Source organism: Oncorhynchus tshawytscha, linkage group LG19 (assembly GCF_018296145.1).
Source record: "Oncorhynchus tshawytscha isolate Ot180627B linkage group LG19, Otsh_v2.0, whole genome shotgun sequence".
Taxonomy (NCBI): Eukaryota; Metazoa; Chordata; class Actinopteri; order Salmoniformes; family Salmonidae; genus Oncorhynchus; species Oncorhynchus tshawytscha.
Window position 1 is genome coordinate 37,031,202 of NC_056447.1, and position 15,297 is coordinate 37,046,498.

General features: G+C 44.3%; 1 non-coding gene and 1 pseudogene across 1 annotated transcript; one reads left to right on the top strand and one right to left on the bottom strand.

The window, feature by feature from the left end:
* The first annotated feature begins 1,422 nt into the window (after positions 1-1,422).
* LOC112218992 lies at positions 1,423-15,218 on the top strand (annotated as a pseudogene).
* trnar-ucg lies at positions 1,768-1,840 on the bottom strand. Its single transcript has one exon. It is a non-coding gene; the product is annotated as a tRNA-Arg (tRNA).
* Positions 15,219-15,297: the final 79 nt, after the last annotated feature.

Genomic DNA, 15,297 nt, shown 5'->3' on the forward strand with positions numbered 1-15,297 from the left:
CCTCGTGAAGCTGGTTGAGAGAATGCCAAGACTGTGCAAATCTGTCATCAAGGCAAAGCATGGCTACTTTCTCCTCCCTTAAACAATTATCGCCTCCTTCTGAAAATATTACTTTTCCAAGCCAAAATCCCTTTTTAGCCTCCTTGAGAGACATGCTAAGCCCTGTACTCCCTCCACTTCAAACTCGGTCAGCCCAAACTGTTCTTCTAACTGAAGTCTACATCAAATGGGCATTACTGGTGTACAAAAATCAGTACAATGTCCTAGTTGAGTGACCCCCAAAAAACACAGCTCAATCAAAACCGGCAAACGTATAGCAGAGCACTTTTGACACACCCACTCCTTTCCACACGCCCACTAATTTCCTTTCGACACAGCCACTCGCCCATTCTCCAAGCGCCATATTGGGATGCAGTTACCCCCTGTCACTCCCTGATCTGTTTCACCTGCTACTGTGATTGTCTCCACTCCCTCCAGGTATTGCTTATTTTCCCCAGTGTATATATCCCTGTTTCCTGTCTCTCCGTGCCAGTTCGTCTTGTATGTTTTGTCAAGTCAACCAGCGTGTTTTTCCCGTACTCCTTATCCTAATCTCCTTTTTCTAGTCCTCCCGGTTTTGACCCTTGCCTGTTTCTGGACTCTGATCTGTTTTTGACCTTTTTGCCTGTCCACGACCATTCTCTTGCCTACCCCTTTGGATTATTAAACATTGTAAGACTCCAACCATCTGCCTCCTGTGTCTGCATCTGGGTCTCGCCTTGTGCCTTGATAACCCCCTTCTCAGATTGTTGACATTTAAGCTATATTTTGTCTCCAATGTTTATTGAAAACAAAGTTGCACAATGCACACATTTCTCTCAAATGCATCGTTACAGTTGTTGGTTAGCTAGCACATTTTAGCCATAGACTTGGCAGTCAAAACACCTCAAAACAAGATCAAACGAGTCACTTATGATTCAACACATGGCAGGCAGTTTCTTGTCATTGTTGCTAACTAGCCCCACTGATGTATGCTCATCGTTCGTGACACTGTCAGCTGACCCAGCTATAACAAAGCACATGGAGCAGGGCAGGGGCCAAGTTCTTGCCCGTGACCCTACCAGAGCTACAAGACTGTGACCTACTGGTGTCCACGCATTCCACTCCCTTTGCACCACAGTGGCAACATTTGAATGCATTTCATTTTTTTATGTATGCTTACATTTGACAGAAATTATGAAAAAAATGTCTTACAACATGCCCACATGTAGTCCAAATAGCTGAATACAAATTTATGCCACGAGAAATTGACATAATAAACGTAAGGTCATTCTACTGGGCCTATCACCATCATGATGTTGTAATGAATATCTAATCAAAGCAATGAAAGCCCAGTTGTGTTAATTCGTTCTGAGATTTTGTTATTGATGTGTGCCTTCCTTCATGCAGAGGGTAATGGGAGGTATATTTTCAGCTTGAATGGACAGACTGACCCCTAGCGATGGTTTTCCATAATAATTTTTTACATTTTTTAAATCATACTTTGTTTAAGGATAAAGGCCAAATCAAATGAATAGCCCAGCAAGTTTACTTTGCAAAGAGCATGAAGTGCACAGAATGTTATAAAGAGATTGATTTTTCTATTCAGGAATAACTAAGAGACGAACATATCGTTGATTCCCATACTATATAGACTGTTGTATGATTGTATCCGTGATCATCACATTGACTGACGAAGCAAGTCGTGCATGTTAAGGTCCATTATCCGTCAATCATTTCCCAAAAAACCGACCCCGGCAGGACTCGAACCTGCAATCTTCTGATTCGAAGTCAGACGCCTTATCCATTAGGCCACGAGGCCGTTAAGCGTTTAATGAAAACACGCTGTAATATTCGATAATATTATTAGTTTTAGCCAGTGACTAATTTATTTATTTAACGTATTTTCGTCAAATACTGGCCATGTACTTTGCAAAACATTCGCTTTATTTTACACACTTCCGCAAGGGGAGGTCATCCCTGCCACTGGATATCGCTAGATACCTGGTCTGCTGCAATGTTTCACAATCCATGCCTGGAAATCCCGATTAACCTTGTTTATATGTGTCACATTGATGCGAGTTGAGGATTGCAAAACGTTGGCTAGGAATTTTAGATAAATTTTTATTCTGTTGTAAACAGCATTCTGACCATTCTCTGCAATGCCGCTTGTAGTTATAGCAGTTTTCTAAAGTAGGCCTATTTATCAATCATCATGTTTTCATGTTGATGATCTTAATATTACATTTAATGTTTATTGATTATTTTATGGCTTTTATTGGATGGTTTCGTTACGGTCACAAAGTTGACTCTCTCCATTAAGGTCTTCATCTTGCTCCTGACCAAGTCCAAGGGGAGGAACAATTGACTGTCAGGACTAGTGAGACAATTCTGCATCTTCGTCCCCTCTGGAGGCCTATATCCTATGGAGGACACTATGCCGCACCTCCTACTCCACCTAGCAGCCCCATTCTCTCCAGGGCTCCCACCCCCCAGAAACCCGCCTGAACCCGCTCAACATCCAGATGCTGTCCCAAAACCATCAGAAGCAGATCTTCCGCGGTGCGTAGTAGGAGTACAAGGACGAGAAGGTGAAGTGGAGTATCAGGCACCTTCAGAGGCACCAGCTGTGGGGAAAGAGGTCTCTGCTCCCTGGCATGAAGCTCCAGCTGCCCCACATGGAAGGGAAGGACATCGACGGCCACTTCCGCCTGCTGGCCCAAAAGCAGAGCCTACCCTACCTGGAGGCTGCCAGCAAGCTTCAGCAGGCCCCGCTGCCGCCCATGCCCCAGGACCTGGTGTGGGAGGTGAGCAGGATGTGCTACAGGCCGGATGGGGAGGCCAGACGGGTGGATTCCCAGACGAGGCAGGCCACACTGGCTGTGGCCGTGTCTACCACTGCCTGGTGAGACTGAAAGAGAGGACCAAGACCCTCTACTGTGGGAGGGAGGGTTTTACGCTGGAGGAAAATTACTACTTTATTTCAGTACAGGACAGTTTATATCACTTCTAGGTATTTGTAACTGTAAAAGGATCTGTAAGTGTAAAAATGATTCGTAAATGTCAAAAATACTGAAAGGCTTTTGTAGTGAGGTTAATAGATGGTGTATAATATTGTGTTGGGACTGGGCAGGAATGATTACAGTTATTTAACAAGGACTATTTATTCTGAGCCGGAGTGGATTGCAGTTTCACTGAATACTCTGTATTCTATCATTCTGTTTCCTGACAGGTACTCGTGGTCCAGCAAGTGTCTGATAGAGGAGAGATACTCCTGATCCAGCCAGCTGATGCCTGCTGACCTCATCCCCTTGGAGACCCGGACAACTTTATCCGCCCCCCGGGGGGCCAGCGGAGGGAGAAACTGATTGTAGACCACAATGTTAGCTTTGACAGATCTTACATCAAGGAGCAGTACCTGCTGAAAGTTCACAGGGTTCCGGGGTCATGTTTTGAGGTGTACTTCATCACTATTTAGTGTAATTAACAGTAATTTATGCTGGATTCACACTATAGGGCCGAATGGAACCCTACTGTGCTGGCTCTGATATTTTATTTTCCCCAGGCTAGCCCAGAAATGACAGACTTGGTTCGGTTAGGCCCAATAGTTTGAATCAGGCATTGGGGTCTTTGGAGTGGCTCATGCTCTGTCTTTAATCTGGCTGTTTCTCATAGAGATAGAGGACTCATCTTTGTATCTGTGCCAACGCCATTGAGGCAATCTCAATTTTGTGGTAGTACATTTTCTTCTTCACTATTGGCTGATCCCCCGGTTGGACATGACTCCAACAGGCTAACCAGGAGGGATCAGACAATGAAGTTGGATGTCCAACACAGTTGACTACATTAAAATAGTGGAAGCCCTCAATGGGACTGCCCATGATAATACTGCCCTTTGGCCACTAAAAATCACATCGGATTAGTCACATGCGCCGAGTAGAACAGGTGTAGACCTTACAGTGAAATGCTTACTTAAGAGCCCGTAACCAACAATACAGCTTTAAAAAAATACAGATACGAAAGCCCTTTATCAATCTCTATGCTGTTTCCCAATCCTCAAGGATGCTTCCAGTGGAAACAGGTAGGCAGCAGGTAGCTGCCTTGGATTGAAACACAGCCTCTGTATATGTTCTCTGTCCCACAGGGTTCTCAGGCTAGTTTCCTGGACACAATGAGTCTCCACATGGCCATCTCTGGTCTGACTGGGTTCCAGCTCACGCTGTGGATGGCCAACAAGCACGGCAAGAGGTGGGGCCTCCAGGAGGTCAAAGAACGCATGAAGAAAGTGGGTCGGCCTTGGCGGGAGGAAGGGCCCATGATCAGTACTCTCGGTCATCTAGCCTCACGATTAGTAGAAGTACACAGAAAACTATTGATTTGCAATGGTTCCATACTTGTAGAAATGTTGCTGTTGCTTATCTATCAGTTAACAAGCTCGTTCCTCAGCTCTCCTTCCCTTGATTGGCTTTGGTTATTTCCTTCACGAGTCCGAAGTTTCAAAATAAACTCAATGGTTAATAAATGGTTTTGAATGTTGTTGTTGTGTTTGTATGTCTATATTGGCCGTGGTGGAAGAGTGGGGTAACATCTCACAGCAAGAACTGGCAAATCTGGTGCAGTCCATGAGGAGGAGATGCACTACAGTACTTAATGCAGCTGGTGGCCACACCAGATACTGACTGTTACTTTTGATTTTAACCCCCCCCCCCTTTGCTCAGCGACACATTCAATTTCTGTTAGTCACATGTCTGTGGAACTTGTCCAGTTTATGTCTCAGTTGTTGAATCTTATGTTCATACAAATATTTACACATGTTAAGTTTGCTGAAAATAAAACGCATTTGACAGAGGACGTTTCTTTTTTTGCTGAGTTTAGCTAGTTAGTGGTGAGTGCTTGTGACATAGACTAAATGACCAAAACTATGTGGACACCTGTTCGTCAAACATCTTATTCCAAAATCATGGGCGTTAATATGTACAGTTGAAGTCAGAAGTTTACATACACCAAATACATTTAAACTCAGTTTTTCACAATTTCTGTCATTTAATCCTAGTAAGAATTCCCTGTCTTAGGTCAGTTAGGATCACCACTTTATTTTAAGAATGTGAAATGTCAATAATAGCTGACAGAATTATTTATTTCAGCTTTTATTTCATTCATCACATTCCCAGTGGGTCAGAAGTTTACATACACTCAATTAGTATTTGGTAGAATTGCCTTTAAATTGTTTAACTTGGGTCAAACGTTTCAAGTAGCCTTCCACAAGCTTCCCACAATAAGTTGGGTGAATTTTGGCCCATTCCTCCTAACAGAGCTGGTGTAACTGACTCAGGTTTGTAGGCCTCCTTGCTTGCACACTCTTTTTCAGTTCTGCCCACAAATGTTCTATAGGATTGAGGTCAGGGCTTTGTGATGGCCAATCCAATACCTTGACTTTGTTGACCTTAAGCCATTTTGCCACAACTTTGGAAGTATGGTTGGGGTCATTGTCCATTTGGAAGACCCATTTGCGACCAAGCTTTAACTTCCTGACTGATGTCTTGAGATGTTGCTTCAATATGTTCACATAATTTTCCTTCCCCTTGATGCCATCTATTTTGTGAAGTGCACCAGTCCCTCCTGCAGCAAAGCACCCCCACAACATGATGCTGCCACCCCGTGCTTCACGATTAGGATGGTGTTCTTCGGCTTGCAAGCCTCCCCCTTTTTCCTCCAAACATAACGGTGGTACATAATACATAATACAATACATAACATAATAATGGTCATTATGGCCAAATAGTACTATTTGTGTTTCATTAGACCAGAGGACATTTCTCCCAAAAAGTACAATCTTTGTTCCCAAGTGCAGTTGCAAACTGTAGTCTGGCTTTATATGGCAGTTTTGGAGCAGTGGCTTCTTCCTTGCTAAGCGGCCTTTCAGGTTATGTCGATACAGGACTCGTTTCACTGTGGATATATATACTTTTGTTCCTGTTTCCTCCAGCATCTTCAGAAGGTCCTTTGCTGTTGTTCTGGGATTGATTTGCACTTTTCGCACCAAAGTACATTCATCTCTAGGAGACAGAACGCGTCTCCTTCCTGAGCGGTATGACGGCTGTGTGGTCCCATGGTGTTTATACTTGCGTACTATTGTTTGTACAGATGAACATGGTACCTTCAGGCATTTGGAAATTGCTCCCAAGAATGAACCAGACTTGTGGAGGTCTACAATTGTTTTCTAAGGTTGTCAGGATGAAAATATATGGCCAAACCAAAGCATTAAAGAGCGACTGAACCGAAAAAACAACGTCTCTGGTGGAAAACGGCCTGTGTGGGATCGATATTGGTTAAACATTTATTCTAGTGTCAAAATTGACTACAAAGTGAATCATTTTGGTCACAAAGTCAGTATATTCAAAAACTTAATTTTATGAGATCTTTGTAACTGAGGATGTCACAATTTACATGAGAGTTGGGTTCTGATTTCAACCCTGCCCACACGGGGCCGCTGCCTGGACAGTCTAATCACAGCCGGCAGTAATCAAATCATCCGGTTCACAGCTTCCCGTTGTGCTGCAGTGCACGCTATCCAACTCAGACATCCTCACATTCGTGAGCTAACGTTAGCATCACAAACACAACTGTCAATCAAGATACTACTCTAGCTGTGGTGTTGTGCTGTCAGACCTAGGTCCCTCCCACTAAGGAGATTGCAGAGCCATGCCCCAGTCGGGAGGCTCTGGAGAGGCTGAAGGAGACGGTCAGCTGGCTTCCCAAATGGAAACAGCACCTGCCTGAACGTCCTGGGTGAGCTGGGCTGGACTGGGCCCCTTGTGGAGCTCCATCTTGCTAAATGCTAACTAATATAGCACACTAACACCCTGGTACAGATAACTGTGGCTGTGACATACATCAGGCAACACCCACTAATGTTATTTTCCCCATTTCACTCTTCAAATACTCATTTGGGCTCTTTATCAATTTCTCTTTCCTTAATGCCTTGCATCCTTTCTTCTCGACTCAAAATGCATTGGAGGAGGTCTGATGCGAGGGACACTAGGACTTTTTCCTATATGGTGAAAAGTGAGGCGAGGAGGTAGGATGTGAGAAAACAAGGAAATCCCATTGAGAAAGGGCCATAGTCCATTCCTTCCTACTTTACCAGGTGGTATCGTAAATTGTCTGTGATGTCGGGGGAGGAGAGCTGGTTGCCGGGGGCCAGCCAAATCAGTCTGGCGATGCGGGTGACTCCCAAGCTGATGGGGCTGACGTGGGACAGCTTCCCCCTGCACTGCATGGAGCAGCATGGCTGGGGTTACCTGGTAAATCTAGAGGCGAAAGGACACCAGCAGAGTGCTCTATTATTGAATCTCTCGATCCTCCCCCTGATAATACTTTGTTAGTTACTTTTGATGTTGAGTCATTATATACGGAATATTCCACATGAGGGCGGTATTGAAGCTATGGAACATGTTCTTCTGCAACGTGACCCTAATGACCTACCTTCCAGTGCATGCATTATAACATTGGCTGAAATAGTACTCACACACAACTACTTCATGTTTCTAAATGATTTCTTTATTCAGATGAAGGGTACTGCTATGGGATCCCACATGGCTCTTAACTATGCTAAGTTGTATGTGGGTTACATGGAGAAACAGTCCATCAAATTCAGTCGAATCAAAATAATTTGCAAAAAACAATCAGATTTCGACAGAAATATAGCTGAGACGCAAAGAAAAATCAAGGAGAGGGGGTACAAATTAATACTGCTATTGAGAAAATTCAAAACAAACCGAGACATGATCTTTTTAAAGGACAGTCTCGCAAAAAGAAGCATTCATGCGTTCTAGCTACCCGCTATTCGAAGTGCTCTGAACAAATTAAGGGATTCGTTCACAAACATTGGCACATTCTAAGATCCGATGACAGTATCAGTAACGTGTTTTCGGACCCTCCCTTGGTCGGGGCAGAAATCTCTGAGATCAATTGGTAAACTGATTGACCACCCCAAGATATCCCTGCACAACGTATATTTGGGCCCCTACTAGATGGAAACTACAAGTGTAATGGCTGCGTTCAATGCAATGGCACTTATAAATGTAGATCCTTCAAACACCCCCAAACGGAAACAGATCCCAATCAAAGGTGTTATCACGTGCTCCACTAAGGCAGTTATTTATGTTATAACTTGTTCATGTGGTAAAAATAATGTGGGTAAAACAAAGCGCAAATTAAAAATACGAATCTCAGAGCATCGTAGCACCATTAGGTGCAAAAACTCAACAGCTGCGGCCCACTTTTTTGGAAGCAAACTCGATTTAGTCCCTTCATTATATCGGCATCGAACATGTAACCCTCCCTGGGAGAGGGGGTGACCTCGACCATTTATTGTTTAAAACGAGAGGCTGCCTGGATCTTTAATTTAAAGACCCTTGCTCCCTTCGGCCTCAACGTAGTCTTTGATCTGAAGCCATTCTTGTGATTATTGTGATTTTGCTGTTCATTGTAAATGTTTGTAGGCCTCTGTAGCCAAATCTGATCTATGATCGTATGCTATCCATTCATGTTTTTGGTATGTTATTTTTATATCTGAGAATTAACCAATGATATCAGGCCACACCCAGCTATGATTACAGACACCTGTGTGTGTCCTTTGACACTATATAAACTAGTCACTCCACATTGTTCGTCATTATACCCTGATGAAGACAGCTTGTCTGTTGAAACTTTGGTTATTAGGTCGTTCAATTATTGCATCTGAGCTCCAAGAGTGCGGCTCTCCTTTAATTTTTCATGGGGCTACCTGGTGCCTGGCTGCAGGGACAACATGATGGAGCCCCAGGGGGAGGATGACACGGAGCCTGTGTGCCCCATAGGTAGGTCAGAGAACATCAAACAGCTCAGGGACACGGGCACCAGGGGAAATGGAGACAAAAGACAAAGGTAGCACAGGGATGAGTCAATGAGCCAATAAGTGCATTACTGAATGAATTAGTTTTAATTAATCAGTCAACTTTTTTTTTAGCATTACATCACTGAGTGTACTATACGTGCATCCACCAGAGGAAGTGTGTGTGTTGCTGTGACTTTTAGGGCCATCGAGAGTGTGTACAGTCGTGAGAATGACATTAATTTCCACAATTTGCTGCTTCAGTGTCTTTAGATATTTTTGTCAGATGTTACTATTGAATACTGAAGTATAATTACAAGCATTTCATAAGTGTCAAATGATTTTATTGACAATTACATGAAGTTGATGCAAATAGTCAATATTTGCAGTGTTGACCCTTTTTCAAGACCTCTGCAATCCACCCTGGCATGCTGTCAATTAACTTCTGGGCCACATCCTGACTGATGGCAGCCCATTCTTGCATGATCTATGCTTGGAGTTTGTCCAAATTTGTGGGTTTTTGTTTGTCCACCCGCCTCTTGAGGATTGACCACAAGTTCTCAATGGGATTTAGGTCTGGGGAGTTTCCTGGCCATGGACCCAAAATATTGATGTTTTGTTCTCCGAGCCACTTTTGCCTTATGGCAAGGTGCTCATCATGCTCGTGTAACGGATGTGAAATGGCTAGCTAGTTAGTGGTGGTGTGCGCTAATAGCGTTTCAATCGGTGACGTCACTTGCTCTGAGACCTTGAAGTAGTGGTTCCCCTTGCTTTCCAAGGTCCGCGGCTTTCGTGGCGCGATGGGTAACGATGCTTCGTGGGTGACTGTTGTTGATGTGTGCAGAGGGTCCCTGGTTTGAGCCCAGTGAAGGGACAGCCTAAAGTTATACTGTTACACTCGAAAAGGCATTGTTCATCACCAAACTGTTGCTGAATGGTTGGGAAAAGTTGCTCTCAGAGGATGTGTTGGTACAATTCTTTATTCATGGCTGTGTTCTTAAGAAAAATTGTGAGTGAGCCCACTCCCTTGGCTGAGAAGCAACCCCACACATGAATGGTCTCAGGATGCTTTACCTTTGTCATAACACAGGACTGATGGTAGCGCTCACCTTGTCTTCTCCGGACAAGCTTTTTTTTACGGATGCCCCAAAAAATTGGAAAGGAGATTCATCAGAGAAAATGACTTTACCCCAGTCCTCAGCAGTCCAATCCCTGTACCTTTTGCAGAATATCAGTCTGTCCCTGGTGTTTTGCCTGGAGAGAAGTGGCTTCTTTGCTGCCCTTCTTGACACCAGTCCAACCTCAAAGTCTTCGCCTCACTGTGCGTGCAGATGCACTCACACCTGCCTGCTGCCATTCCTGAGCAAGCTCTGTACTGGTGGTGCCCCGATCCCGCAGTTGAATCAAATTTAGGAGACGGTCCTGGCGCTTGCTGGAATTTCTTGGGCGCCCTGTAGCCTTCTTCACAACAATTGAACCGCTCTCCTTGAAGTTCTTGATGATCCAATAAATGGTTGAGGTGCAATTTAGGTGCAATCTTATTGGCATTACTGCCAATAAGAGTAATATCCTTGCCTGTGAAGCCCTTTTTGTGTAAAGCAATGATGACGGCACGTGTTTCCTTGCAGGTAACCATGGTTGACCGAGGAAGAACAATGATTCCAAGCACCACCCTCCTTTTGAAGCTTCCTGTCTGTTATTCGAACAGACTGGAAGACTTGTTATTCGAACAGAGTGATATCCAGACTTGTCCTCGTCAACACTCACCCCTGTGTTAACGAGAGAATCACTGACATGATGTCAGCTGGTCCTTTTGTGGCAGGGCTGAAATGCAGTGGAAATGTTTTTGGGGGATTCAGTTCATTTGCATGGCAAAGAGTGACTTTGCAATTCATCTGATTACTCTTCATAACATTCTGGCGTATATGCAAATTGCCATCATACAAACAGGCAGCAGACTGTGAAAATTAACTTGTGTCATTCTCAACTTTTGGCCACGACTCTACTGTGAGCAGAAAGGTAAGGCGCAGCCTAGGTGTTTGGATAACTGCCTCTCTGATGACCTCATGCTGACCGACAGCTCGCTGTGGCAGACGTTAAAACCTTGTCGCACAAGCGTGCACACAGGATTGGTCTGTCTTCATGACACCTCCTGGATGACCATTTTTAATACATGATAACTGTGTAATACACAATGATAACTGTGATAAACACAATGATAACTGTGTAATAAAGAAGTACACACAGAAAATGAGCTGCTCATATCAATTAGGAAATCTGTGCAAATATCAAATATGCTCTTCTGTCAAATAGTTCAACAGGTGGTTGTCTTTCCTGTGCTGACCTGTAGGTGGAGTTGAGTCACCTTGAGAGTGTCAGAGGAGAATGGCGGCAGCGTGACAAGGACCAAGAGAAATGAGGTGAAGTGTCCTCTCCATATAGATGGGACGAGGGCACACCTCTCTTTTACATTGCTCGATTCTTGTGGCAAGTGCACCCTCTATCTCAGTGTTTCCCAACCCTGGTTCTTGAGTACCCCCAACAGTACACATTTGTATTGTAACCCTGGACAAGCACACCTTAACTAATCATCAAGCCATCAATGAGTTTGTCCAGGGCTACATTGAAATGGTGTATTTTTGGGAAACACTGCTCTATCTCTATAGTCCGCCGTAACCGGGTGGTAGCCGGCTAGTGATGGCTATTTAACAGTCTGATGGCCTTGTGATAGAAGTCTTTCAGCCTCTCGGTACCACCTTTGGTGCACCTGTACTGACCTCGCCTTCTGGATGATAGCGGGTGGTTGATTTCCTTGATAATCTTTTTGGCCTTCCTGTGACATCAGGTGCTGTAGGTGTCCTGGAGGGCAGGCAGTGTGACGCGTAGGGCAGACCGCACCACCCTCTGGAGAGCCCTGCGATTGCTGGCGGTACAGTTGCCGTACCAGGTGGTGATGCTTTCAATTGTGTATCTGTAAAAGTTTGAGGGTCTTAGGGGCCAAGCTGAATTTGTTCAGCCTCCTGAGGTTGAAGAGGTACTGTTGCACTCATAAATGCTTAAGAGACTGTTTTGGCTACAGGATGGAAACGACAACAACGTGGGCGGCCCCTTCTCCAATGACTTTCTGTCCAAGATGGAGGACGGGACCCTGAGGGTGGGACAGGGGGGCACCAACGCCACCCGGGTTTTGGAGATCAATAAGATCTCCTTCTGGAGGAACACTCAGAAACACCTAGGCTCCACTGTATGTGGATACATATTTTCCACCATAATTTGCAAATAAATTCATTAAAAATCCTACAATGTGATTTTCTGGATTTTTTTTCTCATTTTGTCTGTCATAGTTGAAGTGTACCTATGATGAAAATTACAGGTCTCTCTCATTTTTTTAAGTGGGAGAACTTGCACAATTGGTGGTTGACTAAATACTTTTTTGCCCCACTGTAATTGCAAGACAATGAGCTTTAAAACTGTAAAATGTTCTCTGCACCGCATGACAAAATGTGTAGAATTGCAGGAAATAAGCTATAAACCTGCTAAATGTTCTCTCCACCAAGAAGAGGATTATGAACAGTTTTTGGCATCAACAGTGCTTGTGCCATAGAAATACATGTGGTTTGTGCATGGGGGTGCGGGATGTACCCTAGTGCTGGAAGGGGGCCCTGAGTGAAGAAGTTTGGGAACCTCTGATAAGTTAATTACTTTATTATCCCCATGGGGAAATGTGGTTTGCGGCTTTGTGCATACATAAAAACACATAATCAAAGGACATACAGACAAATACAGGAAGAAAAAGTGAAATTCATGAGTGATCGATGATCATCATTATCAGGTTCCTTAAGTTCTGCAAAAAAACAAAGGTATAGTGGTTAGAGATACTTTTGGTCATGTAGTGTATGTTGACACCTGCTCGTCGAACATCTCATTCCAAAATCATGGGCATTAATATGGGGTTGGTCCCCCCTTTGCTGCTATAACAGCCTCCACTCTTCTGGGAAGGCTTTTTATTAGATGTTGGAACATTGCTGCGGGGACTGGCTTCCATTTAGCCACAAGAGCATTAGTGAGGTCGAGCACTGATGTTAGATGTTTAGGCCTGGCTCGCAGTCAGTGTTCTAATTCATCCCAAAGGTGTTTGACGGGGTTGAGGTCATGCCTCTATGCAGGCCAGTCAAGTTCTTCCACACCGATCTCAACAAACGATTTATGATTGGACCTTGCTTTGTGCACGGGGGCATTGTCATGCTGAAACAACTTTTGTTGCCACAAAGTTGGAAGCACAGAATCGCCTAGAATGTCATTGTATGCTGTATCGTTAAGATTTCCCTTCACTGGAACTAAGGGGCAGTTAACCGGGGAAGCTCTAGCAGGGCAGAAATTTTACAAACTGACTTGTTGGAAAGGTGGCATACTATGACAGTGTCACGTTGAAAGATAATCAATCAAATGTATTTATAAAGCCCTTTTTACATCCGCCGATGTCACAAAGTGCTATACAGAAACCCAGCCTAAAACCCCAAACAGCAAGTAATGCAGATGGCTAGGAAACACTCCCTGAAAAGGCAGGAACATGGGAAGAAACCTAGAGAGGAACCAGGCTCTGAGGGGTGGCCAGGCCTCTTCTGGCTGTGCCGGGTGGAGACTAACGGTACATGGCCAAGATGTTCAAATGTTCATAGATGACCAGCAGGGTCAAATAATAATAATCACAGTGGTTGTAGAGGGTGCAACAGGTCAGCACCTCAGGACTAAATGTCAGTTGGCTTTTCATAGCCGACCATTCAGAGTTAGAGACAGTAGGTGCGGTACAGAGAGAGAATCAAAAACAGCAGGTCCGGGACAAGGCAGCTGAGGCCATTCTACTGCCAATGTTTGTCTTTGGAGATTGCATGGCTGTGTGCTCAATTTTATCCACCTTGCAGCAACGGGTGTGACTGAAATAGCCGAATCCATTAATTTGAAGGGGTGTCCACATACTTTTGGTGATGTAGTGTATTTTTGAACCGGGCAGTAATGTCAGCTTTGTATGAACTGAAGTTCTTCACAAACACTGACCCTGAATTCCAAATCGACCCACTAGCCATTCCCCCCTAGATACCCCTGTAGATCTGGCTAGGAACACACACTTTCACATTCTATCTCACCCTCTCATTATTTGGGTGTGCAGTTCTCGGAAGAGGAAGTGGGAGGTGGCAGGCCAGTGTAAGTGGTCTGGAGGTACGTTCAACAACCTGGAGAACATTGCCCACTCAGCCAGCCACCCCTGTCCCGGGCTGCAGGATCAGCAGACCGTGAAGGAGGAGTTCTGGAGAACTTATGCAAACACAATCATAAAAGCACATAAAATGTACATAATTATAACACACACACGTAACACACTCAATTGTAAGACACACTGTCTGACACTCAAACACACACTTGTTGTAGATGAAAATATTAACGTGTGTGTGTGTCAGTTCATCACCAGCAGGGTGAACAGGATGGTACAGAGTTTGGCGGTGGACTACTCCCACTCTTATGCTGGTGGCCGTACGCTGACTGATGGAGGAGCATGACATCGACGGATGCTTCCTGTATTAGTATCCACAACGAGGTGCGCTACCTGGTCCGCAGTGAAGACCGCTACTGGGCAGCACTGGCTCTGCAGATCACCAACCTGCTCATTCACTGTCTCCTGCTGACTTCTTGCCAGGTCACCCTAGCAAAAGATCTAACATCAATGGTCTTTTCGGGCTAAATAATACATAAATGACCATGTGGTCATTTAAATGGTTGGGATGTAGCTAATTGTAAGTTAAAATTGAAAGTATTGTCATTCATAGCCAGTGAATTACTCGTTTTACATGTCTCAAATGTCTGTTCAATAAGCTGCTTGTGTTCGTCCATCTTTTATCGTTGTGCTTTAAAAGTGTATGTTTGCCCATGCGCTGAGTATGCAGGACATGCCCCAGTCATTGGCTTTCTTCAGTGCCGTGGACATTGACCAGTGTTTGAGCAAGGAGGTGACCATGGACTGTGTGACTCTCTCCAACCCCACAGGGCTGGAGTGCAGATATTGCCTACCAGAGGGTGTCTTGTATATCATCATTGTACTTCATTCTTTAAAGTCTTTGCGTTGTAATATTGTAGTGTGCATGTGATGGCAATCAGATCTATATTTAACAAAAAATATAAACGCAACATGGAACAATTTAAACTATTTTACTGAGTTACAGTTCATATAAGGACATCGGTCAATTGGAATAAATTAATTAGGCCCTAATCTATGAACTTCACATGACTGGGCAGGGGCACAGCCGACTGGGGAGTCAGCCAATCAGAATGAGCTTTTCCACACAAAAGTGCTTTATTACAGAAATACTCAGTTTCATCAGCTGTCCGGGTGGATGGTCTCAGACGATCCC